The sequence below is a fragment of the Papio anubis genome, chromosome 8 (genome assembly GCF_008728515.1).
Source record: "Papio anubis isolate 15944 chromosome 8, Panubis1.0, whole genome shotgun sequence".
Lineage (NCBI taxonomy): Eukaryota > Metazoa > Chordata > Mammalia > Primates > Cercopithecidae > Papio > Papio anubis.
The window spans coordinates 102,114,303-102,139,329 of NC_044983.1; the positions used below are offsets into that span (position 1 = coordinate 102,114,303).

The 25,027-nt window shown below is 40.2% G+C and overlaps 1 long non-coding RNA gene across 1 annotated transcript; it reads right to left on the reverse strand.

The window, feature by feature from the left end:
• Positions 1 to 10,264: 10,264 nt before the first annotated feature.
• LOC103887035 lies at positions 10,265 to 24,696 on the reverse strand. The gene is made up of 3 exons (XR_650955.4): positions 24,611 to 24,696; positions 22,332 to 22,375; positions 10,265 to 10,369 (listed from the first exon to the last, which is right to left on the reverse strand). It is a non-coding gene; the product is annotated as an uncharacterized LOC103887035 (long non-coding RNA).
• Between the last annotated feature and the right edge of the window lie 331 nt (positions 24,697 to 25,027).

Here is a 25,027-nt window from a genome sequence, read left to right on the forward strand (position 1 = left end):
ATATCATTCATATATTCGACAAAATCATTTAGAAGATATGATGAAAGAAATGAACCATTTACAATATCAGCAATAAAAATAAAATACCGATGAATGAACTCACTAGTAAATATTCAAAAACTATGTGAAGAATACTTGAAGCACTTTTGAAAGATGCTGAATACAATCAAACAAAGAAAAGATAAAGCCATAATCTTGGATAGGAGAGTTCTATATAGTTAAAACACTATTTCTCTCTGTGGTAAGTTTAACTTCATTCCAATGAAAAGTATTAATTTTTTATTTCGTTAGAAAGAGACAAACTGATACTAAACATTGTATTAAAAAAATGAAACAACCAAAAATAGTGAAGAAAACATTTAAAAGAAAGAGAACTAAATTACTATATAGTATTGTATTGACATATGAACAGACAAACAGAAAACAGAACAAGATAGGAAATAAATAAACCCAATGACATATTAATAACATAATGTGTTACAGGGGTGTCATCAGAAATCAGGAGGGAAGATAAACAATTCAAAAAATGGTCACAGACAAAAGCTAGAGAGTCACCTAGGGGAATAGGTGGATTCATCTTTCACATCATATACCAGAATACATTCTAAATAGAGCAAAGACTTCAATGTAAAATCTGATATCATAAGCCTACTGGAAGAAAATGATAAAATTGCTCTTCAAATTTGGGATGTGTATAATCTTTTAAAATATGGCTAAAAATCCAGAAGCCATTAAAAAATGGTAAATGTTACTATGTCTTAAAAATCTGTAAGGTAAAAAAAAATTATTTAAAAAAGTCAAAAGACAACACACAGGAAAAAAATTTGTAATTCATAGAACAGAATAATCTCCATCATATATAAAAAGCACATAGATATTGATGAGAAAAAGACCAACTTCCCAACTGCTTGCCCAGTTATATTGGGAAAAAATATAATAAAAATATATTAGAAAAGAAATAAAAATGGCTTTTAAATACATGAAAACTGTTGACTGTTACTCAAAATAAGACAAATGAAAATTTAAAATTACATGGGATTTTTTTCTAATCATAATGGCTAGAAACCTCACAAAGTTTTGTTTGACATCATAGTCCATTGGCAACCTGTGAGAAAACAGGAACTCTCCATTGTTTTGGGGAGGCAGACATTAATAAAACCCTATAGAAGGCAATTTGGAAATATTTGTCAAAATGATTTATTCATATGTCTTTGACCAAGAAATTCCTCTTCTGGGAAATTATCCAAGGGATTCAAATGATATTTGTACATAGTTAGGCATTACAACATTTCTCGAAATAATGAAAACAACCTAAATTCTATCATACCGAAAAGGTGAAATGAATTACTGCATAGCTACCCAAATAGGTTATGCAGGAATACAAAAATAAATAAATATATACATAAACTTTCTGATAAAATTATTGGATAAAAAACTCTAAGATACATTAAATGAGAAAAGCAAGATGTATATGATACACAGTCTTTTGAATTGAAAATAAGGGAAAATAAGAATATATGTTTGAATTTGTGGACAAGTCCATAAAGAAACCCTGGGAAGACTCAGAAACATCTAAATATAGAGGTTGTTGGGAAAGATACTTTCTTGGCTAATTTCTTTCACTTCTTTTAGCCTTTGGAAAAATCTTCTCTTCTCAAATAAGATTACCTTGACTAGCTGCTCAGTTGGATGTGAAGGCCATGAGGACTATTGCTTTTGTCTGTTTTATTCCTTGGTATGTCCCAAGCACCAAGAACAGTACACACAGTTGACACTCAAATATGTGTTCAATGAATGAATAGGTAAGGGGGCGAGAGACTTCACTGCATACTATTGTATATTTTAATAATAAATTTTTTTGAAAAGTAAATTAAAAGCAAAACCAAAAAATGAATAGTAGATGTATTCCCACTATTTTTCCCATTTCAGTATCTGTTGAAATCAGTCTCCATTTCGATGTTTATGTTTTGATTAGACAAGGGCCGAAAATGTGTGGTGGCTCTGACCTTCCCGGGGGCAGCTTCACAAGCCCCTAAAGGACGGAGGGCCTCCTGGCCTTCTTCACAGTTCTGCAGAAGAGCTACATGGATGTTTGCCGCCTGATCTGGCCCCTTTACAAGAATTCGACTTGCTTCATTCTTCTCTGTGTGTTCTTAGATGATTACAGGCCTGCGGTCTCCACAGTCTTCACTCACCAGTGTTCCTGCTATTTCAAGTCGACAAACATTCATTGAGCTCCATGTCAGTGTCATGAATGTTAGAGGCACAAAGGTGAATGTTATGTCATCTGTGCCCTCTCAGGGCTTGCAATTCAGGAGGACAGGCACAAATAATAATTACAGGGGACTGTTGGAGTTCACCTAAAGATTTTTTTTTCTCAAGTCTTTGTACAGTCATGTATTGCGTAATGACAGGGATGTATTTTACGAAATACATCGGTAGTTGATTTTGTCATTGTCCAAACATCATAGACTATGCTTACACAGACCTAGCTGCTATAGCCTACTACACATCCAGGCTAGACAGTATAATCTATTGCTCCTAGGCTACAAACCTGTACAGCATGTTACTGCACTGAATACCGTGGCAATTATAACAGAAGGGTAAGTATTTGTGCATCCAAACATATCTAAACATAGAAAAGGTACAGTAAAAATACAGAATAAAAGATTAAAAATGGTACACTAGAGAAACCACTTACAATGAGTGGAGCTTGCAGGACTATACATTGCTCTGGGTGAGTCCGTGAGTGAGGGTGAGTGAATGCGAAGGCCTAGGACATTACTGTCCGCTCCTGTAGACTTTCTAAAACCTGGACACTTAGGCTACACTAAATGGATTAAATGATAGTTTTCTTCAATAATAAATTAACCTTAGATTACTGTAACTGTTTTACTTTATAACCCTTTTATATATACATTTTTTTGAGATGGAGTCTCACTCTGTCACCGAGGCTAGAGTGCAGTGGCATGATCTTGGCTCACTGCAAGCTCTGCCTCCCAGGTTCATGCCTGCCTCAGCCTCCTGAGTAGCTGGGACTACAGGCGCCCACCACCATGCCTGGCTAATTTCTTTTTGTATTTTCAGTAGAGACAGGGTTTCATCGTGTTAGCCAGGATGGTCTCAATCTCCTGACCTTGTTATCCGCCCGCCTTGGCCTCCCAAAGTGCTGGGATTACAGGCATGAGCCACTGCACTCTGGCTAAACCTTTTATTTTTTTAACCCTTTGGATTGTTTTGTAATAATGCTTAGTTTAAATCACAAACATATTGTACAGCTGTACAAAAATATTTTTTCTTTATGTCCTTATTCTATAGGCTTTTCTATTTTGAAATTTTTTTAATTTTTTGAACTTTTTTGCTGAAATGAGGACACAGACATCCACATTAGCCTAGGCCTACACAGGGTCAATATCATCAATATCACTGCCTTTCACCTCTGCATCTTGTCCTATTGCAAGGTCTTCAGGGTGAATAACACACACGGAGCTGTCATCTCCTATAATAATGCCTTCTTTTGGAATACCTTCTGAAGACCTGCCTAAGTCTGTTTTACAGTTAACTTTTTAAAAAATAAGTAGAAGGAGCACATTCTAAAATATTATGTTGATGCAAAAGTAATTGCTGTTTTTACCCTTAGTGGCAAAAAATGCAATTACTTTTGCACCAATCTAATAGCAATAAAAAGTATATTACAGTAAATACTTAAACAAGTAACATAGTCGTTTATTATCATTATCAAGTATTATTTACCCTAGAGAATTGTATGTGCTAGACTTTTATAGGGCTGGCAGCTCAGTAGGTTTCTTCACACCAGCACCATCTCAAACACATGAGTACCATGTTGTCCTGTGATGTTGCTGACAGGTGAAGCCAACTGGACTTCCTGGGTCAAGTGGGGACTTGGAGAACTTTTCTGTCTAGTTAGAGGATTGTAAACATATCAATCAGCACTCTGCAAAAACACACCAATCAGCAATCTGTGTCTAGCTGAAGGATTGTAAATGCACTAATCAGCACTCTATAAAAACGCACCAATCAGCGCTCTGTGTCTAGCTAAAGGATTATAAATGCACCAGGCAGCACTCTGTAAAATGGACCAATCAGCACTCTGTAAAATGGACCAATCAGCAGGATGTGGGTGGGGACAAATAAGGGACTGAAAGCTGGCCACCCCAGCCAGCAGCAGCAACCCACTCGTGTCCCCTTTCATGCTGTGGAAGCTTTGTTCTTTCGCTCTTCACAATAAATCTTGCTGTTGCTCATGCCACCTTTAAGAGCTGTAACACTCACCATGAAGGTCCGCGGCTTCATTCTTGAAGTCAGTGAGACCAAGAACCCACTAGACGGAACCAACTCTAGACATATCTTGGTGACCCAAATGGGACTATCGCCAAGCAGTGAGTACCATCGGACCTCTTTCACTTGCTATTCTGTTCTATTTTTCCTTAGAATTCAGGGGCTAAATACCGGGCACCTGTTGGCCAGTTAAAATGACCAGTGTGGCTGCCGGACTAAAGACATGGGTGTCAGACTTTTTGGGAAGGGACTCTCTAACAACCTCTGACTCTTCGGAGTTGGGAGCGTTGGTTTGCCTGGAATCAGCTTCCACTTCTCCTGTACTTCTGGGCTGAGCTGAGGGTAGACAGAGAGGAATGCCATTCAGCTCTAGGGTCCCCACAAAAAGTTGGTTGACCTGTAGCCATGAGTGGAACTCTCAAAGTCATGTCACCCAAGTAAGACTCTTCCATCTATCCTATCTATCCTGACCCTTGCCTCCTGGGTCCTAATACCTGTCAGACAACTTCCTCCTGCCTCTCTTCTCTGAGGCTAGTTCCACTTCTAAAAACCACTCCCTGTCTATGGTGTTTTCTAGTTTATCCTATAAGAATGATTTCTAGTATAAACTTCAGGACTGTGTTTCCTTCTTTAGGCACCCAGGTTCACCAGCCAGAAAGACATAATTTTTGCCCAAAGCCCTGGTGGCCAGAGGAGGGGGGGGGGGGGCGGGCAGGGACTATCTGGAATTTTAGGATCCCTCGTCAGACTAACAGGCCTAACAAAAGCTATTCCTGAAGCTAAGATATGGGGAGCCTCAGAAATGATATCCTTCCTATTCATATGATGAGAAGTGAGGACAAAAGGCACCACTCTTCCAACCCTGGAGATCCCTTTGCTCCCTCAGGGTGTGGCCCTCCACTTCATTTTTGGGAAATAACATCTTTATAGGATAGGGGTAAGGTCCCAATACTAACAGGACTCTGGCAGGTTTTCGAGAATGTGTCAGTAAAAGCCAATAAATCCGACCTTCCTCCATCCTCTTTGTGGTCTAAGAGGAAAATTATGGTTTCTGCTGCTGCATCGGTGAGGTGAACACAACTATTCTAATCAGCAGGGTCCAGGGACCATTGCAGGTTCTTGGACAAAAGGGGTTTCTGCTGCTGCGTCAGTGAGCACAACTATTCTGATCAACAGGGTCAAGGGACCGTTGTGGGTTCCCTTGAAATGCATCCTAAGCCATTGGGACCAATTTGACCCACGAACCCTGAAAAAGAAGTGGCTCATTTTTTTTTCCACACTATGGCCTGGACCCAATATTCTCTCTCTGATGGGGAAAAATGGCCAGCTGAGGGAAGTATAAATTACAATGCTATCCTGCAGCTTGACCTTTTATGTAAGAAGGAAGGCAAATGGAGTGAAATACCTTATGTCCAAGCTTTCTTTTCATTGAAGGAGAATCCACAACTATGCAAAGCTTGCAATTTACATTCCACAGGAGGACCACTTAGCTTACCCCCATATCCTAGCATACCCCCATATCCTAGCTTACCCCCATATCCTAGCATCCTAGCAAGGGGAGCTATAGCTCCCCTTTCTATTAATGATAAGCCTCGTCTAATCTCCCCTGCCCAGAAGGAAACATGCAAAGAAATCTCCAAGGGACTACAAAAACCCCAGGGCTATCGGTTATGTCTCCTTCAAGCTGTAGGGGAAGGGAAATTTGGCCCAACCTGGGTATATGTCCCCTTCTCCCTCTCTGATTTAAAGCAGATCAAGGCAGATCTGGGGAAGTTTTCAGATGATCCTCATAGGTATATAGATGTCCTACAGGGTCTAGGCAAACCTTTGACCTCACTTGGAGAGATGTCATGCTATTGTTAGATCAAACCCTGGCTTTTAATGAAAAGAATGCAGCTTTAGCTGCAGCCCAAGAGTTTGGAGATACCTGGTATCTTAGCCAAGTAAATGATAGAATGAAAACCCAAGAAAGGGACAAATTCCAAGCAGTCAGCAAGCCATCCCCAGTATGGATCCCCACTGGGATCTAGACTCAGATCATGGGGACTGGAGTCATAAACATCTGCTGACCTGTGTTCTAAAAAGACTAGGGAGAATTAGGAAAAAGCCCATGAATTATTCAATGATGTCCATCATATCTCAGGGAAAGGAAGAAAATCCTTCTGCCTTCCTCAAGCGGCTACAGGAGGCCTTAAGATAATACACTCCCCTGTCACCTGACTCACTTGAGGGTCAATTGATCCTAAAAGATGAGTTTATTACCCAATCAACTGCAGATATCAGGAGAAAGCTCCAAAAGCAAGCCCTGGGCCCTGAACAAAATCTGGAGGCATTATTAAACCTGGCAACCTCGGTGTCCTATAATAGGGACCAAGAGGAACAAGCCAAAAAGGAAAAGTGAGATCAGAGAAAGACTGCAGCCTTAGTCATGGCCCTCAGACAAACAAACCTTGGTGGTTCAGAGAGGACAGAAAATGGAGCAGGCCAATCACCTGGTAGGGCTTGTTACCAATGTGATTTGCAAGGACACCTTAAAAAAGATTGACCAGGCCAGGCTCGGCGGCTCACGCCTGTAATCCCAGCACTTTGGGAGGCCAAGGCGGGCGGATCATGAGGTCAGGAGATCGAGACCATCCTAGCTAACATGGTGAAACCCCGTCTCTACTAAAAATACAAAAAATTAGCCAGGTATGGTGGCGGGTGCCTGTAGTCCCAGCTACTCTGGAGGCTGAGGCAGGAGAATGGCATGAACCCAGGAGGCAGAGCTTGCAGTGAGTCGAGATCGCACCACTGCACTTCAGCCTGGGCGACAGAGTGAAACTCTGTCTCAAAAAAAAAAAAAAAAAAAAGATTGACCAACAAAAAACAAGCTGCCCCATGGCCCATGTCCACTATGCTGAGGCAATCACTGGAGGGCACACTGCCCCAGAGGACAAAGGTTCTCTGGGCCAGGAGCCCCCAACCAGATGATCCAACAACAGGACTGAGGGTGCCCAGGGCAAGTGTCAGCTCATGTCATCATCCTCATTGATTCTTGGGGACGTTTAACCATTGAGGGCCAGGAAGTTGATTTCCTCCTGGACACTGCTGCAACTTTCTCAGTGTTAATCTCTTGTCCTGGACAGCTGTCTTCAAGGTCCGTTACCATCTGGGGGATCGTGGGACAATCTGTAACCAGGTATTTCTCCCGCCTCCTCCATTGTAATTGGGAGACTTTGCTTTTTTCACATGCCTTTCTTGTTATGCCTTAAAGTCCCATACCCTTATATTAGGGAAGGACATATTAGCTAAAGCTGGAGCCATTATCTACATGAATATGGGGAACAAGTTGCCCATTTGTAGTCCCCTGCTTGAGGAGGGAATCAACCCTGAAGTCTGGGCTTTGGAAGGACAATTCAGAAGTGCAAAAAATGCCCATCCAGTTCAAATCAGGCTAAAACACCCCACCACTTTTCCTTATCAAAGGCAATATTCCTTAAGGCCTGAAGTTCATAAAGGATTACAGGATATTGTTAGACATTTAAAAGCTCAAGGCTTAGTAAGAAAATGCAGCAGTCCCTGCAACACCCCAATTCAAGGAGTACAAAAACCGAATGGTCAGTGGAGATTACTGCAAGATCTTAGACTCATCACCTCCTCCCTGCTTAACAAACAGTCCAAGTTTGTAATGGCAAACATACTCCCTGCATGACCATTCACCCCTGCACCCCCTGCAACAGCGCCCCCACCACTAGTGAATTCCTTCTCATCCCCTCTTCCAGTCACTCTCTTGAATGCTTCCTACTAGATACAAAATGGTTTTTTCTCCAGTGGGAAAATAGAACACAGGGAGCCACTCAGTTTGCTCCCAACACCTCTTTCCAGCCGCTCACCAGAGCTACCTTGGCAAGTACTCTAGGAGTATGGGAAAATTAAAACAACAAACTCACATACCTTTTTAACATACACAACCAGTTCTGTCTACCCAGCCAAGGCATATTTTTCTTATGTGGAACGTCAACCTATATCTGCCTCTCCACTAACTGGACAGGCACCTGCACCTTAGTCTTCCTAAGTCCCAACATTAACGTTGCCCCAGGAAATCAAACCCTATCAGTCCCCCTCAAAGCTCAAGTCCGTCAGCACAGAGCCATACAACTAATACCCTTATTTACAGGGTTAGGAATGGCTACTGCTACAGGAACAGGAATAGCCAGTTTATCTACTTCATTATCCTACTACCACACACCCTCAAAGGATTTCTCAGACAGTTTACAGGAAATAATGAAATCTATCCTTACTCTACAATCCCAAACAGACTCTTTGGCAGCAGTGACTCTCCAAAACCACTGAGGCCTAGACCTCCTCACTGCTGAGAAAGGCAAACTCTGTACCTTCTTAGGGGGAGAGTGTTGTTTTTACACTAACCAGTCAGGGATAGTATGAGATGCCACCTGGCATTTACAGGAAAAGGCTTCAGAAATCAGACAACGCCTTTCAAACTCTTATACCAACCTCTGGAGTTGGGTGACATAGCTTCTCCCCTTTCTAGGTCCCGTGACAGCCATCTTGCTATTACTCGCCTTTAGGCCCTGTATTCAGGCCCTCCTTGTCAAATTTGTTTCCTCTAGGATTGAGGCCATCAAGCTACAGATGGTCTTACAAATAGAACCCCAAATGAGCACAACTAACAACTTCTACCAAGGACCCCTGGATCAACCCACGGGTCCTTTGACTAGCCTAAAGAGTTCCCCTCTGGAGGACACTATAACTGCAGGGCCCCTTCTTCGCTCCCATCCAGCAGAAAGTAGCTAAAGCGGTCATCGCCCAATTCCCAACAGCAGTTGGAGTGTCCTGTTTAAAGGGGGGATTGAGAGGTGAAGCCAACTGGACTTCCTGGGTCGAGTGGGGACTTGGAGAACTTTTCTTTTTAGTGCTCTGTGTCTAGCTAAAGGATTGTAAATGCACCAATCAGCACTCTGTAAAAATGCACCAATCAGTGCTCTGTGTCTAGCTAAAGGATTGTAAATGCACCAATCAGCACTCTGTAAAATGGACCAATCAGCACTCTGTAAAATGGATCAATTAGCAGGACGTGGGCAGGAACAAATAAGGGACTAAAAGCTGGCCACTCCAGCCAGCAGTGGCAACCCACTTGTGTCCCCTTCCATGCTGTGGAAGCTTTGTTCTTTCGCTCTTCACAATAAATCTTGCTGTTGCTCACTCTTTGGTTCTGTCCCACCTTTAAGAGCTGTAACACTTACCATGAAGGTCCGTGGTTTCATTCTTGAAGTCAGTGAGACTGAGAACCCACTGGAAGGAACCAACTCCAGACACATTGCAATGGTTAGAATATCACTAGGTGACAGGAAATGTTCGGATGTGTTCTAATCTCATGGGACCATGGTCTTATATGTGGTTAGTCAGTGATGGAAACAAGAGGTGCATGAGTATATTAGTTTGCTAAGGCTGCATATAACAAATTACCAAATATTTAGTGGCTGAAAACAGAAATTTATTGTTGTATAGTTCTGGAAACCAGAAGCTCAAGGTGTCAGCCCAGCCATGCTCCCCCTGATGGCTCTAGGGGAGAAGGCTTTCTGGTTCTTTTCCACCTCCTGGTGGCTCCAGGCCTGTTTGGCTTGTATCAGCATCACTCCAATCCCTGCCTCTGTCTTTACATGATCATCTCCTCTGTGTCTGTGTCTTCTTTTCTGTCAAAGTCAGATCTTTTTCTGCCTTTATCTTACAGACACACGTGTCATCGAATTTAGGGCCAAGCCAGATAGTCCAGGATATTCTCATCCTGAGATTCTTCAATTAATTATATCCAAAATGACCCTTTTTCTGAATGAAGTCACATTCATTGAATCCAGGAGTTAGAACATGGACATGTCTTTTAGGGGAACACCATTCAGCCACTTCAGAAGAAAGCAAGTGTCCTCTTTCTTTTAGCATCTTATTGTGTGTTTAGTCTTCTTTAAAAGCACTATAGGTTGACTTTGGATCGAATTCTGCCTAGCTGCTAGCTGTGTGACCTTGGGCATGTTACTTAACTTCTCTCTGCTTGAGTTGTCCATCAAAATGGGAGCTGCAAATAAACATTTGACAGGATTGTTGTAAAGATTAAATGAGGCATGGAACGTAAAGTTCCTAGGGCAGCTCAATAAATATGTGATATTATTTCATTGTGGTTAGCAATCTCTAACAGTAGAGACCAGGAGGACTCCAGCTTTTCAATGTGTAGTTATACAAGTTATACAAGGAGGCATTTATCTTGGTTCCTCTGCCTTCAAGTTCCCAATGCTCAGGTTAGTGTTGGGGGTTTACTCCAATCTGGGAATGCTGCTTTGCTTTGAAAGCCTTGCAGCTTGCTAGCAGACAATTGGAAATTCACTATTTTAGGATTTAGGACACTGGCAGGAGGTCTGAATTATGTTAATTTCAGAGGCCCCTGACAGGCTTATCTTGTAATTTTCTTAAAAAATAGAGATTGGAGTTTCCTTAAAGAGTCAAAGGAAGCTGTGTGGGAAGTTATCTTTGTTAACATCTGTCTGCCATTTAGCACCACTTGTACCCCACAAGGAGAAAGGAGAGGCTGCCTCAGAGCTAAATTTAAGTTGCAAGGGTATAAGCAGCACTTTTAAAAGAAGACAGATAACAGCTTCCTATCTGGGAAAGATTACTGAAAAGGAAACTTTGATTCAACCTTTCCTTACTCTTTTGGTGAGAATGACTTCTAACCCCTACATAAACTCCAGGGAGGAGCTATTTGTAGCTAGTTAATGAAGATGTTTTAAGTCCTCATAAGTCTTTTCTTCAAAGTAAATATTTATTCTCTTCAAAAGCCAACTAGTGTTTAAAATCTTCGCTTCTTTTATTTTCTTAAAAAAAAAAAAAAAAAAGGAAATATTTCTCTGGTAAAAACACTTAGGTCGAATGAAAAGTCCCTAGGAGACCCAATTTATAAAACAAGAAGAAACTTCTTTTGATGAATATGTAAATTTGTTTGACTCTAGTAATCATTTTTCTATTTATATGTATGTCAAAACATCATGTTGTACATACATCTCAAATATATACAATGAAAAATAAATTTGAAAAGAAGAAGAAACTTCTTCCATCTAGCGAAAGGAGATGACGGCCTAGACACTTGTCTAATACTCCTCAGCAGGTAAAACGTGGGGCCTCTAGAACAGGCAAATCTTCCCCCTAGGGAGTGTTACCTAGCCCAGGGCAGATGGTCACTTGCCTGAGGAAGGAGCTAGAGGACCTCTGGTCCAGCTGGAGAATGCCTGAGCTTTGATTCAAAGGCCACATTGCCTGTGGCAAAGCTTGTTCTGTAAAACCCCATAGGCTGGGTGTGGTGGCTCACACCTGTAATCCCAGCACTTTGGGAGGGGGAGGCGGGTGGATCACAAGGTCGGCAGATCAAGACCACCCTGGCTAACACAATGAAACCCTGTCTCTACTAAAAATACAAAAACTTAGCTGGGCGTGGTGGTGGGCGCCTGTAGTCCCAGCTACTTGGGAGGCTGAGGTAGGAGAATGATGTGAAACCGGGAGGCGGAACATGCAGTGAGCTGAGATGGCGCCACTGCACTCCAGCCTGGGTGACAGAGCTAGACTCTATCTCAAAAAAACAAAACAAAACAAAACAACAAAAACACCCCATAAATGTGAAAAGAAACAATCAATCAGTTGTCAACTACATTAACTACCTTAGGATAAATGCAGAACAAAAAAAACCTATATCCCTTACTGATAAAAACCTTAGATAAAGTCCAGGGAGATTTGACAAGTATAGGGGAAGTGGTTAAGAGTATCTGCCTGGAGCTGAAACTACTGGTTCCAGTCCCAACTTTATGGAGTTTTGGTGGTTCCCAGACGAGCCAGTAGCATTAGCATCATGTAGGAGCTTGTTGGAAACGTAGATTCTCGGACCACATCCCTGACCTACTGTATCAGAATCTGCATTTAACACAATCTTTGGATAATTTGTAGGTACATTAAAGTTTGAGGAGCACTAACCTAGTATCACAGAAACACCCTGGGTGACCTCCAGTAATTCCCACCTCATATTGTTCATGCCTCTGTGTACCCTATCCCCTTGAGTATGGATGGGGCTTGTGACTTGCTTCTACCCAATGGAAGAGGGCAAAGGGGAAAAGGTTTTGCAGATATAATTAACCTCCAAAATTAATTGGTTATGAGTTAAAGGGAGAGTGCTCTGTGCAGGCCTGACTTTATCAGGTGAACAGCCTTTAAAAGAGGGAGTGGACCTTCCTTGAGGTGAGACACTCTCCTTTCAGGCTTGATGAAATAAATGAAATAAATGGCTTTGTGTTGGAGAAGCCCACATGGAACTGCTGGCAGCCTATAGGACCCTAGGGTGACCTCCAGCCAATAGCCAGCAAAAAGCAGGGTCCTTCACCATATAACTGCAAAGATACGATTTCTGCCAGCAACCTAAAGGAGCATAGAAACAGATTCTTCCCCAGTTGAGCCTACAGATGAGAATGCAGCTCAACTAACAACTTGATTACAGTCTTGTAAGACTCCGAGCAAAGGGCCGGTTGAGATATGCCTGGACTTCTGACCCACAGAAACTATAAGTTAATAAATAAATACCATGTTATGCTGTTAAACTTATGCTAATTTATTCCATGGCAATAGAAAACCAATACTTCTAGGGCAATTTGTTTATCTGCTTTTGACAGGTTTGTCTAAATATAAAAAGGGGATAAAATTAGCATTAACCATAGGGTTATTTTGTAGATTAATAAGTAACAGGTGTAAAATGCCTAAAACTGTGCTTAGCACGTGGTAAGTACTCAGTAAATTGTATTATTATAGCATTTATCTGATACAAACACTTACATGATGTAATTATTTTGAAAACTGCTTTTTTTTTTTTTTTTTTTTTTTTGAGACGGAGTCTGTCTCTGTTGCCAGGCTAGAGTACAGTGGCACGATCTCAGCTCTCTGCAACCTCCACCTCCTGGGTTTAAGCAATTCTCTTGCCTCAGCCTCCCAAGTAGCTGAGACTACAGGCACACACCACCACACCCAGCTAATCTTTGTATTTTCAGTAGAGACCAGGTTTTACCACATTGACCAGAATGGTCTCAATCTCTTGACCTTGTGATCCGCCTGCCTCAGCCTCCCAAAGTGCTGGGATTACAGGCATGAGCCACTGCACCTGGCCAAAAACTGCTTTTTAAGGGAGCTGAAGCAGTGTGGGAAAAATGAATGGAGGTCAAAAAATTATGTTGCATTTTATGCATATGAGCTTCTAGGATATAAACGCAAATGTGTCTATTGAATTAGCTTCACTAAAATTATAGTTAAACACTGCTAAAGTCTATGTCACTGTTTGTATCAGGCTTGTTCACCTAAAAGAATCTGTTAAGCATCTGTTGGTTACAATCCAAAGTGTGAAAATATGCACCATTATCTTCATTTTATAGACAGTTAGGTGGAACTGCAGAGGAAATGATTTGTGCATGTCATGGAGGAAATTGACTGCATAAATGGAATTGGAATTGAAGTCCTGCATCTCTCTTTTTTTTTTTTTTTTTTTCCTTGAGACAGAGTCTCGCTCTGTTGCCCAGGCTGGAGTGCAGTGGTGCGATCTCAGCTCCCTTCAAGCTCTGCCTCCCAGGTTCATGCCATTCTCCTGCCTCAGCCTCCCGAGTAGCTGGGACTACAGGCATCCACCATCACGCCTGGCTAATTTTTTGTATTTTTAGTAGAGACGGAGTTTCACTGTGTTAGCCAGGATGGTCTCGATCTCCTGACCTTGTGATCTGCCTACCTTGGCCTCCCAAAGTGTTGGGATTACAGGCATGAGCCACTGTGCCCAGCTGAAGTCCTGCATCTTGATTCATGCCTGGATTCTCACAACATCATGAGCTATTTGCTGTGTGGCAAAGGACAGACTAAGGTGGAGGATAGACATTTCTCAGGGCAAATTTCTGCTCTTGTGTCTTTTTTCTGGGTCTACCCCTCCTAACCTGCCAATCAATAAACCATCCATTGTTTCTCTTTGACAGAAACTTTGGAGACTTGTAAAATGTTAGTTCTGATTATACACCATTGCTTGCAGGTATCAACAATGCAGAAGCGAGGGCAGATCTCTGAGCCTTTGAGTGGCAGCACAACTGCTGTCGTGACAATAAAATTAGAATGGGAGATGAATTCCATCTTTTCTTCTGACACTTACTTTTTTAGCCTTTACATAAACCTTCATATGCAATGCAATTCCAGACACCTACATTCTTAGTATCTTTGTCATTCTTTGTGAATGCCTGGGTTACCTTCTCATTAGAATGACCTTGTATGTTGTATTTAGAATTCTGTTTAGATATATTTAATTATAATTCCCTTTCAGGACACTTGTATTTGGCAGCCTCTTGTGATATTGCTCTTTGTTTTGAAGCTCAGTGTTCATTTAGAAATGCTTTTTGTTCTACTCTACCAAAGACACTCACATTTGGTTCTTGGCAGACACCACAGATGGGGTCACTCTGTAATCGAACTTTCATAAATCATCCTTTGCAATGTGCAACCAAATTCCCACAACCTTTTCTTCCCACAGAAACCTTTCCTAAGCCACTAAAGGATATGATAGAGAAGCAGGTTTATCTCTCTCAGTACATGTTTTACTTTTCATTCTTTTATCAACTAAAGCTTTAAGTTTTGTTGCTAATGCAAATGTGTTTTTCTTACATTTCCCTGCTGAAGAAGTGGCTGAATTGTGAAATTATATGTTGTCCTCAGATGTGCATGATAATAGAATGTATTCATATGTACATGTATGTATTTTATATTCACTAATTAATTTAAGGTGCGGTGTTGATAATTACAAGTTATGTCTCAATTAATATACAGGTTACAGGTGTCTGCATATACATAGTATTTATTCATTAGGTTGTTGCAAAAGGAATTGTGGTTTATGCCATTAAAAGTAATGGCAAAAAACACAATTATTTTTGCAACAACCTAACACATCCTTGTATTATAAGTTCCTGGATTCCAAATATATTTTAACCCTCAGAGGCCAACATCAGTAACTGTGGGTTTTGTAGTTGTTTTAGTGACAAAAGCCACAGTAGAGTATGTTTTTAACCTACTTAAAAATACTTAATTTGGCCAGGCACAGTGGCTCACGTCGGTAATCCCAGCACTTTGGGAGGCTGAGGTGGGCAGATCACAAGGTCAAGAGATCGAGACCATCCTGGCCAATGTGGTAAAACCCCGTCTCTACTAAAAAATACAAAACTTAGCTGGGCATGGTGGTGTGCGCCTGTAGTCCCAGCTACTCGGGAGGCTGAGGCAGGAGAATGGCTTGAACCCAGGAGGTGGAGGTTGCAGTGAGCCAAGATCACGCCACTACACTCCAGCCTGGTGACAGAGTGAGACTGTGTCTCAAAAAACAAAACAAAACAAAACAAACAAACAAAAACAAAACTTGATTTGGTGATAGTGATAAAAGTGAGCATAAACTTTTCTTCATAATATTATTAGAAACTGAAGATATCTAAATATACACAGAATATAATAATGATATTGATGATAACAAGTAGACCTTTTTAAAAAAATCTAAATCCAGCTGAATTTGTATGTAGGCATTTTTAATGGACTATGTTAGGAAAGTTACGTGACAAAAATTCCTAAATAACTTTTTAATGACAAACAATTCTAGAGAGTTACAAAAATAATTTTAGATGACAGACTTTCCTTCAGAAAACTTTCACTATCATTGTATTTTCACAATACCTTGACTTAGGGTGGGAAAATATTATCTTATGCAAAGGGAACTAAGATACGAAGAGATTAAGTAAATTGTACAATCACATAAGAAAATCACAACAAAGGCACAGAATCTAGATTATACACTCATATTTGTTTCCTGTTGTGTCTGGTAATAAACAATTTGGGGGGGCAGCATGGGATAAACAGGAATAATATGAATATGGACTAATATGATTCAGGTAAACACAGTTACAGCCATCAGAGTTGCTTAAATTGTTAAAATATGTACCCAAGTTCAACACCCCACCTGGACACCCTAGATCCAGCATTCAAAGGTCAACACCCAGTGCATAGTGGCACCTTGAAGAGTCAGCTTCAACTCAGTGCTCAGGCCATCTCAGTGGTTCAGTATTTTGAGTGTCACCCATGGACAATGTTGTTTATAACTAGTTGTGATGCTGGTGAAGTTTCAGTGATTCACCTTTTTAAGACCTAGAGCAGTATTGAAAAGGATTGTGATGTATTTGCTCTTCTTTCTGTTGTAGCGTGCTTCCTTAATTTTTCATCTCAAACTCTAAAAATGTCAGCTAATCTGCCTCTGCTCTGTGAAGTTCCAACCCAGAAAACTTCTTCATGGGGCCTGATGTTTGGAAAAATGAATACCTTAATGAAGCTGCTAAAAAACTCTTGCTGAGACGGGAAAGGGAGATAGAAAAGAAATGGAATCCCTCTGAATGCTTTAAAACAGTAATCTGATGAGAGCAAAAATATTATCAGAACGACTTCTTGGAGAACGCCAGGATTTGGCTGCATAGAAACAAACCTTGCTGGTTATGATAAGCTGGCCTCAAACTCACAGGAATAAAGAAGAGTTTGATCTTCTCTGGGAGATAAACAAAGACAGTCTACGAATTGAGTCAGATAAAGCTCATGAGTTATTTTTCTTTAAGTGAGGGAAGACTGGTAACTGAAGTTTCAAATATCTATCAATGAATCACTCCTCTTTCTGCTGCAATAATGTGACAAGGTTAAAGCAACATTTCCTGTAGTAAAGATTCACTTTAGTTTTCCAGCATATCTGAATGGCTCCAGTATCAAGACTAGTTTACAGGGAAGGAGACTGAAGATTAAATATTTAGGCATTAGTATCCATCTCAATGGTTGTTCAGAAATGCCATCTTAGGACAGATTTATTTAGACCTGTATTCTCTATGGCATCAAACTGATTCTTTGCTCATTATGAGAGTAATTCTTTTGCATCCCTAATCCCCATTTTCCAAGTAAAACTTTCTTTTAGTTGGTAATGGCCAGCCCACATTCACAGATGTATACATTGTTCACTGATGACCAGTTTTAGTTTACTATTTTCCAGGGCCACCTGTACTCTACTTTAGTGAAATACACACTCTTATTACCTTTCTCTCCCTTGCAAGTGACTTTCCAGGCCCCAATACTGAATGCTATTGGTGAAACTGTCAATTCTGATACAGTGGCAGACCCTAAGAGCACCGCCTGACTTTTCAGTCAGTAGATGGACAATACAATCTCATTTTTCCCTCTTGTTACATTTCCCCACTAGACTAAGCTTTGAGAAACAACTCAGTTTCATTTTAACCTAAAAATAAAGTTGAGCTACTTGACCTTTCTATTCTTCAAAGTCTCTTGGAGCAAATTGCTATCAGCTACCTCCTTTCACATTTCATAGCAACAGGCAGAATATGTTCTTATTCATTGCTTTTCTAGCTACCAACTGCTTTGCTCAGCAGGCAGCTATGTTGTGGTTGGAAAAGGTGCCCTTCTAACAGATCTAATACTTATTTAACTAAAAGTAACCTCTGGGGCTAACCTATAATCATAGTGAGCTTCAATCAAACATTTTCTGTACATACAGTGTGTCTTAAGCATGTTAAGAACTTGTGATTTGAAACCTCAGTAGTGTGGGATTTATACTCACTCAGGCTCCCAAGTGCCTTTGGGACTCTCAGATTACATGTGGGACATCCATGAAATATGGAAAGGAAATAGCAGTGCACCAAATGTTACAATACAATTCAAGATATAAGCCAAGATCTGTGTAAGAGGCAAGTTCCTTTGGTTAATTGCCATTTTTGAATGCATTTAAGTAAAAGTAGCCTTTTTTTTTTTTTTTTTTTTTTTTTAAAGCAAACAGGCATAGACTTCAATGAAAAAAAGTATAAATAAAAGCAAATGAGAATTTGTAAAAGGATAAACCATGAACCTCTAATGTTTCAGACCCAATGTTTGGGCAGACTGAGATTTTTTAAAAATGTATGCTAGGTTCTTGGTTTTTATTCCCCAGAGGTCAACTTATTTCTTAAACCTGTTCTCTTTATTCTCAGAATTATCCTAGAAAATGCAGGTATCAATCCAATGTAATCCATAACTCTCCCACTTTACCTAATACCCTGATCCAGCAGAGGTGGCTATTTCTCAAACATATCTGCTTTATGAACTTGCTGTCTTATCTGTTCATACCTGCTTTATGAACTTGCTGTCTTATCTGTTCAGGCTGCTAGTAAAAGAATACCATAAACTGGTAACTTATGAACGACATACATTTAATTTCTTACAGTTATGGAGGCTGGGAAGCCCAGGTTCAGGACACCTGCAGATACTGTGTCTGGTGAGGACCTGCTTTATCTTCTCTCCATAACCTCACATGGTAGAAGGGGCAAGGGCATCTCTGGACTCTTTTAGAAGAGCACCAATCCCATTCATGAGGGCTCCACCTTCGTGACCTGATTACCTCCTCAAATCCCCACCTCCTAGTATCATCACCTTGGGGGTTAGGATTTCAACATATGAATTTTAGGGGGACACCTGCTTCCTCAGTCCCTCTGCTACTCCTTGTTCAATCCTCACGTCACATCTTAGGCTTTGATCTCTCCTCTGTGTCTTTCTATTCCTAGTCATTGAAATAAATATTCTCCTAGAGACTGGAAGTTGTTTAACCAGCCACATAACAATCTCAATCATCTATAAGAAGCAGGTGCTGGTGGTATCACCAACTCCAGTGAGACTTTTAGTATGAAGGCAAAAGAAAAGGATTCAGCTCCTGGAACATTCATTCTTAGGATGCTTCCTCTAGGAACACAGCTATTGTGCTGGGAGAAGCCCAAGCCATGGGGATTGGCCATATGCAGGCACTTGAGTCCATAGCTGCCAGCTGAGGTCCTGGTCACCACCCAGCCCAACAGTCAGCCCTATGAGTGAGCTCTCTTGGATGTCATCCTTAGCTGAGCAATCAGAAATTCCCAGCCCCAGTAGTCATGTCATTGTACCACTTGAGAGAGCCCAAAGATAACTTTCCAGATGACCCTAGTCAAAGAACAGACCCCTCTATCCAGTTGGCAAATTTACCCTACATTTTAACAAGGTGAAGATCATCTGAAGGGTGCAGATTTGTTAAGGCTCCTGAAAGACTGAAGGTCATAACTCATAAACCCTTTCAACTAGACAAGAAGCGTTCTAAGAATCTTAAAATCACTGTCTCACCTAGTGTTGACACATAAAATACAGCATGCAATATTCAGCAGTATTAACCCTAAAAATTTATTCATTGATTTTTCTGAAATCCAAATTTAACTGCTTTCTGTTTTTATTTGCTTAATTTGGCCACCTAGCAGAGTATCCTGAATCTCTACCCAAGAAAGAAAGGGGCTGGTCTCAAAGAAACTACTTATCATCCCCTCCATACTTTATTCCTTGGCTTTTTGTTAATTCAGTACAGAAAGTAGATTCCCTAGATCAATCAAATCTACTTATTAAAATGCTGCAAACCTTTCCCCAAGATCCTCTAAGCAAATATTCATTCTTAACATTTCCAAAACTTTCGTAAAGTATTTAGCTGAATCTCATAGAACAAATTGAAAGGCAAACTAGAACTTAGACTTTGGGAAAATCAGATCAAATGCAAATAAAGACAAACTTTCAATAAAAGAAAATATTACTGATTTTGATTTGTCTCAGAAGAATACAGTGAAGGGGGGAATCTCATGGATTTAGATGATTTTCAGCAGCAAAAAATACATTAGAGTTCATGGAAAAATAATACCAATAATATTTAATTTTTGAATATTGATTCATAGTTTACATATAATAGGTTATTTAATTTGAATTTCACAAGAACCCATGTGAAGTAGAAAAGCATAGATCATTTTTTAATTCTGTACATCTCAACACTGACTAGAGTTCAATACATGTTGTTAGGTTGAATCATTACTTCTGTTTTACACATGAAGAACCTGAGGTTCAAAGAAGTAATGTTGCTTTGGGAGGCTGAGGTGGGCGGATCCCAAGGTCAGGAGATCGAGACCATCCTGGCTAACACGGTGAAATCCTGTCTCTACTAAAAATACAAAAAAAAAAAAAAAAAAAATTAGCCGGGCGTGGTGGCAGGCGCCTGTAGTCCCAGCTACTCGGGAGGCTGAGGCAGGAGAATGGCATAAACCCAGGAGGCAGAGCTTGCAGTGAGCTGAGATTGTACCACTACACTCCAGCCTGGGAGACAGAGTGAGACTCCGTCTCAAAAAAAAAAACAAAAGCAAAAACAAAAAAACAGAAATTATGTTAATAGCCAGATAAACAATATGTGAAAGGGAGGACTTGAACTTGGGATTCTGACACCTGATTAACTGGTTTTCCTGATATATCATGCAAACTCTAAAAATTCTGTAAGCAATGCAGGTAAATTTTAAAAACAAACTAAAGGCTACCCTGGGTGAGGAAGATGCTGATTCAACTATTATCGAGCACCCATTATATTACATGTCTGTCACTAAGCTAGGTGGTTTTTATACACATTTTCTCACTTCATATGAACTGTCAGTAATAGTTCCTGCAGAATGCACCTATCTAAATCTTCACTATCTGGAACAAAGCCAAGAATATGCAAGTACATTTATAAGTTTCAGACAGAATAAATGCCAAACTAAAAATTCAGTCATTCCACACATATTTATTGAGTGCTGATTATATATCAGCCACTCTATCAGGCTCTAGGAATGTATAGTTGGCCTCTGCTCTCTTAGATTTTAGAGTGCGGGGGTTAACGTAACCGCAACCAATGCACTGAAACTGTTATACCTTATTCATTACAGAGCCCATTACATGATCACATGAAATCTAGGTACTCTTATTTTAGAGAAAAGTCTAACAAACTCAATTGTGTATTATCCCTTCTCCAACAAATTGGAAACCACAAAAAAGAAGATATAACACTAAGAAGCCTCAGCTGACCATCTGGCAATGACAGAGGCCACAGCAGATACAATTCTAGTAACATGTGAGTTTGAAGTCATCTAATCTGTTGGCTAACAATCCTTACAAACTTGAGTAAGACATAAGCCCTGAGGCTGCCACTGGTTTTGGTCATAGTAATTTAATTTGTTTTTGTCTATGATCCAGATGTGTATGTTGACCCAGCTACTAAAGAAAATAATGCACTTTAGAAAAATATGTCAAAGAAACACATAATTAAAATAATCAACTGGAAAATTTTCTGATGTTGAATATCTATCTCATTTTATGACAATGTTAAACCAGATAGTATTGTATTAGGACCATGAAAAGGCTACTACATGTATAAAGCAATGAAATAATTATTTATTTCTACCCTCATTTTAATGCATGAATCTTTTTTTGGGGGGGGTTTGAAGTCTCATTCTGTCACTCAGGCTGGAGTGTAGTGGCACGATATTGGCTCACTGCAAACTCCACCTCCTGGCGTCAAGCAATTCTCCTGCCTCAGCCTCCCGAGTAGCTGGGATTACAGGTCCCTGCCACCATGCCCAGCTAATTCTTGTATTTTTAGTAGAGATGGGATTTCACCATGTTGTCCAGGCTGGTCTTGAACTCCTGACCTCACGTGATCCAGCCACTTCGGCCTCCCAAAGTGCTGGGATTACAGGCATGAGCCTCTGTGCCCAGCCAATGCATGAATCTTTATGCAAATTATAATCAGTTGATATCCATCACATCTATGGCAATTTCTACATAATGTGCTAGTATACGTTGAAAATCTAAGAAAAAAATACAGGATACTCCAAAACACCATAAACTAAGAGTCCAGAAAAATCTTTAGTAGGCTGGAGGCTTACCTTATGGCAGAGTAAGGGTATCCTAAGGTTTATTTTCCAGAGGTTTCAAAGCAGCTCTCAAACTTTTATCTGCTTTCACACACATGATAGAGGGCACTTTAAAAAATGTGGATGTAAGTTTAAGCAAAGTTTGCATAAGCGCATCAGAGTCAATGTAGATGCGGGTATAGTACTTACTCTTTCTGCATTTTCCCTTCCTTTCTTCCTCGTTCAAAGCTTATCTATTAATAAAATGAGAAAACAAGTTCAAAGGGATTATGAAATTATAACCCACAAATACCACTATAACTTATAAAGCTGCTGCTATCATGAAAGTCAGGGAAAGAAAAAAAAAAAGATAGGCTTGGTTTGTACATGCATTTCACAAATGCTTTTGCTAAAACACCCTACTGTATGGAGTTAACTATTGTTGGTTTTGTCTGTTTGTCTCTTATTTTTCTTTTATTCTGGAAATAGAATCTCAATTTTTCTTTGGGAAATCATCTTACTCCTTACTTATGTAGTTGAATGGGACTGAAAACCCACCACCTACCCACTTCTTCCCCTCCCACTGGATTAGGAAATTAGCATCTCTTATCCCCCTTGGAGGCAGGAATGAACATATGACTGTATCGATACATTGAGACTCAATCCCTGAGTTTTGCTGGAATTACTGGGAAGGAGAGATTTTCTTTCTGTGGGTGTTGCTAAATAATGGGTACTCTGTTTTGCCAGTTCACGGAGAAAGTCTACATACAAATCAAATCAACATAAAGGAAAGCAAAGCCAAAAGATGGAGTCAGATTCCCCATCACATTGGTTTAGCACCTTGACCAAACTGTATCCGAAGGGGGTAGTCTCCTGAGACTCTTCAGTTTGTTAGTCAATAAATTCCCTTTTTTGTTTAAGCCATCTTGCAAAAAATTTTGTCATTTAAAATCAAGTAAAATCTGGAATTTAATAAAATATAAGCCAGTGAGAGTGACATTCTAGGAATAACCATGATTCTGCTTTAAGAAAAAAATCATGTAAATATTTGTTTTCTTAAATGCAATTAGATATTATTTTGTGCCGTTTATCTAATTACTATGGGAGAGCATGAGTCTGGGCAACATTTTAATTAAATAAGGAATTTACCACACCTAAGAATGTCTTACGGTCAAGCATCATAAAAAAAAATTGGTCAATATCATTCACGAAAAATCTCAACACAAAGTACAACAGAATACTAAACCTAATAGGTCTTCCTGAAACACATAATATAATGCCCCCTCCACCCCTAAAAATAGAGTTTATGAATTGAGTATAGTCAACCCAAATGAGTGTCAAAAGAAAAAGAAACTGGAAATAAGATGGAAATAAGATGCCTTATTTATTTTCAAATGCTTCTGGTCTGGTGGCATAAATATTATGTCATGGAGAAGCTGTCATTTAATTAACTATACTGTGCTGCTGGGTACTACGGTAAATCTTTGCATGGAGGATATTGCCTGCCACAAGATTGCTGTTCAGGTGGTATTCGGGAGGTAAACATTTACATCACTCAAAAGTGAGGATTGTGTTCAGCCTTTCTGCCAAGTAGCTTGACCTTTAGGGTTAACAAGGACCTTGTAACTAGATCCACTTAAAATCTACTTGCAGAGAAAAGGTCAGCCTTTCTTCTTACTCCTGAGAAAGACTCTATTTGAATGAATCACTCCTTTCCTAGTTTCTTCTCAAGTCATGTGTAGCCTTCTTGCCCACATACTTGCAGGCCTAGATTTATTTTCTCCCAGGGTAGGAAAAAAACTCTCTGGCAAGTTAAGAAGTCAACTCCGCCTTAGATTGGGCTCTCTTCTGAATTCTAATCAGAAGCTATTTTTGACTCAGCAATCATTTTCAGGGATTCTCTGGTCTTCATCTCTTTCAAATCAGTGTGTGGGGGGTGTGTGTGTGTGTGTGTGTGTGTGTGTATGTGTTTGTGTGTGTAAAATAAGTGGCTACTTTTGGGTGTATGAGTGGTTCTTTGCCATACCCCAGGTTGGAGCTCCATGAGCTTCTACATGAAAAGGAATTTCACAGCACTAGAGGTTAATTGCAGCAAGGGAGAAAGGACATAGCCCATGACTTGCCTGATGAATCAACAAAAAGATATGTATTAATATTTACTCTGTCAAAGCCAGAGGGAACGTGGTCTTTGATATATTTCGTATATCTCTGTTGTATTTAATCGAATAGGCTTGTGTGCTGGTGAAGAAAATATATTCTATAGTTATTCATATCTTTTAAATCCAGGATTCTCCATGATCTCAATTGACCCCATAATTTCAGTTGTATGATCTCAGGTGACTTTCTGAATCTCTCTGTGCCTTAGTTTCCTTATTTGTAAATTGGGAAGACGGTAATAAGGGTGTTGAAAGGTTTTCATGTGATAATACGGGTGAAGTGCTTAGCACCCAGCAAGTACTCAATATTTCATTGTTAAACTCCGTTCCTACCTGAAAGTGGCCAGGCACTGGCCCAAGTGGTCAATGTCTATCTGTCCCCAATACAGTTCCTCAGTGACAGTTGAAGTGTGACATGAAAACTTTGCCAGAATTTTTATGAACAGAGCTCTAAGAACTTGGATTGTGACACACACCTAAATTCTAAGTTAGAATGAAATGATCAGCTCACTGGAGTAGTCACTTTTCTCTCACAATTGACAGCAAGCCCAATCTATAGGGTTAGGAGTCACTTGAATTTTGCCACATCTCTCTACACCATTGTTTTAAAACTGAGCATCGGCCGGGCGCGGTGGCTCACGCCTGTAATCCCAGCACTTTGGGAGGCCGAGGCGGGCGGATCACAAGGTCAGGAGATCGAGACCACAGTGAAACCCCGTCTCTACTAAAAATACAAAAAATTAGCCGGGC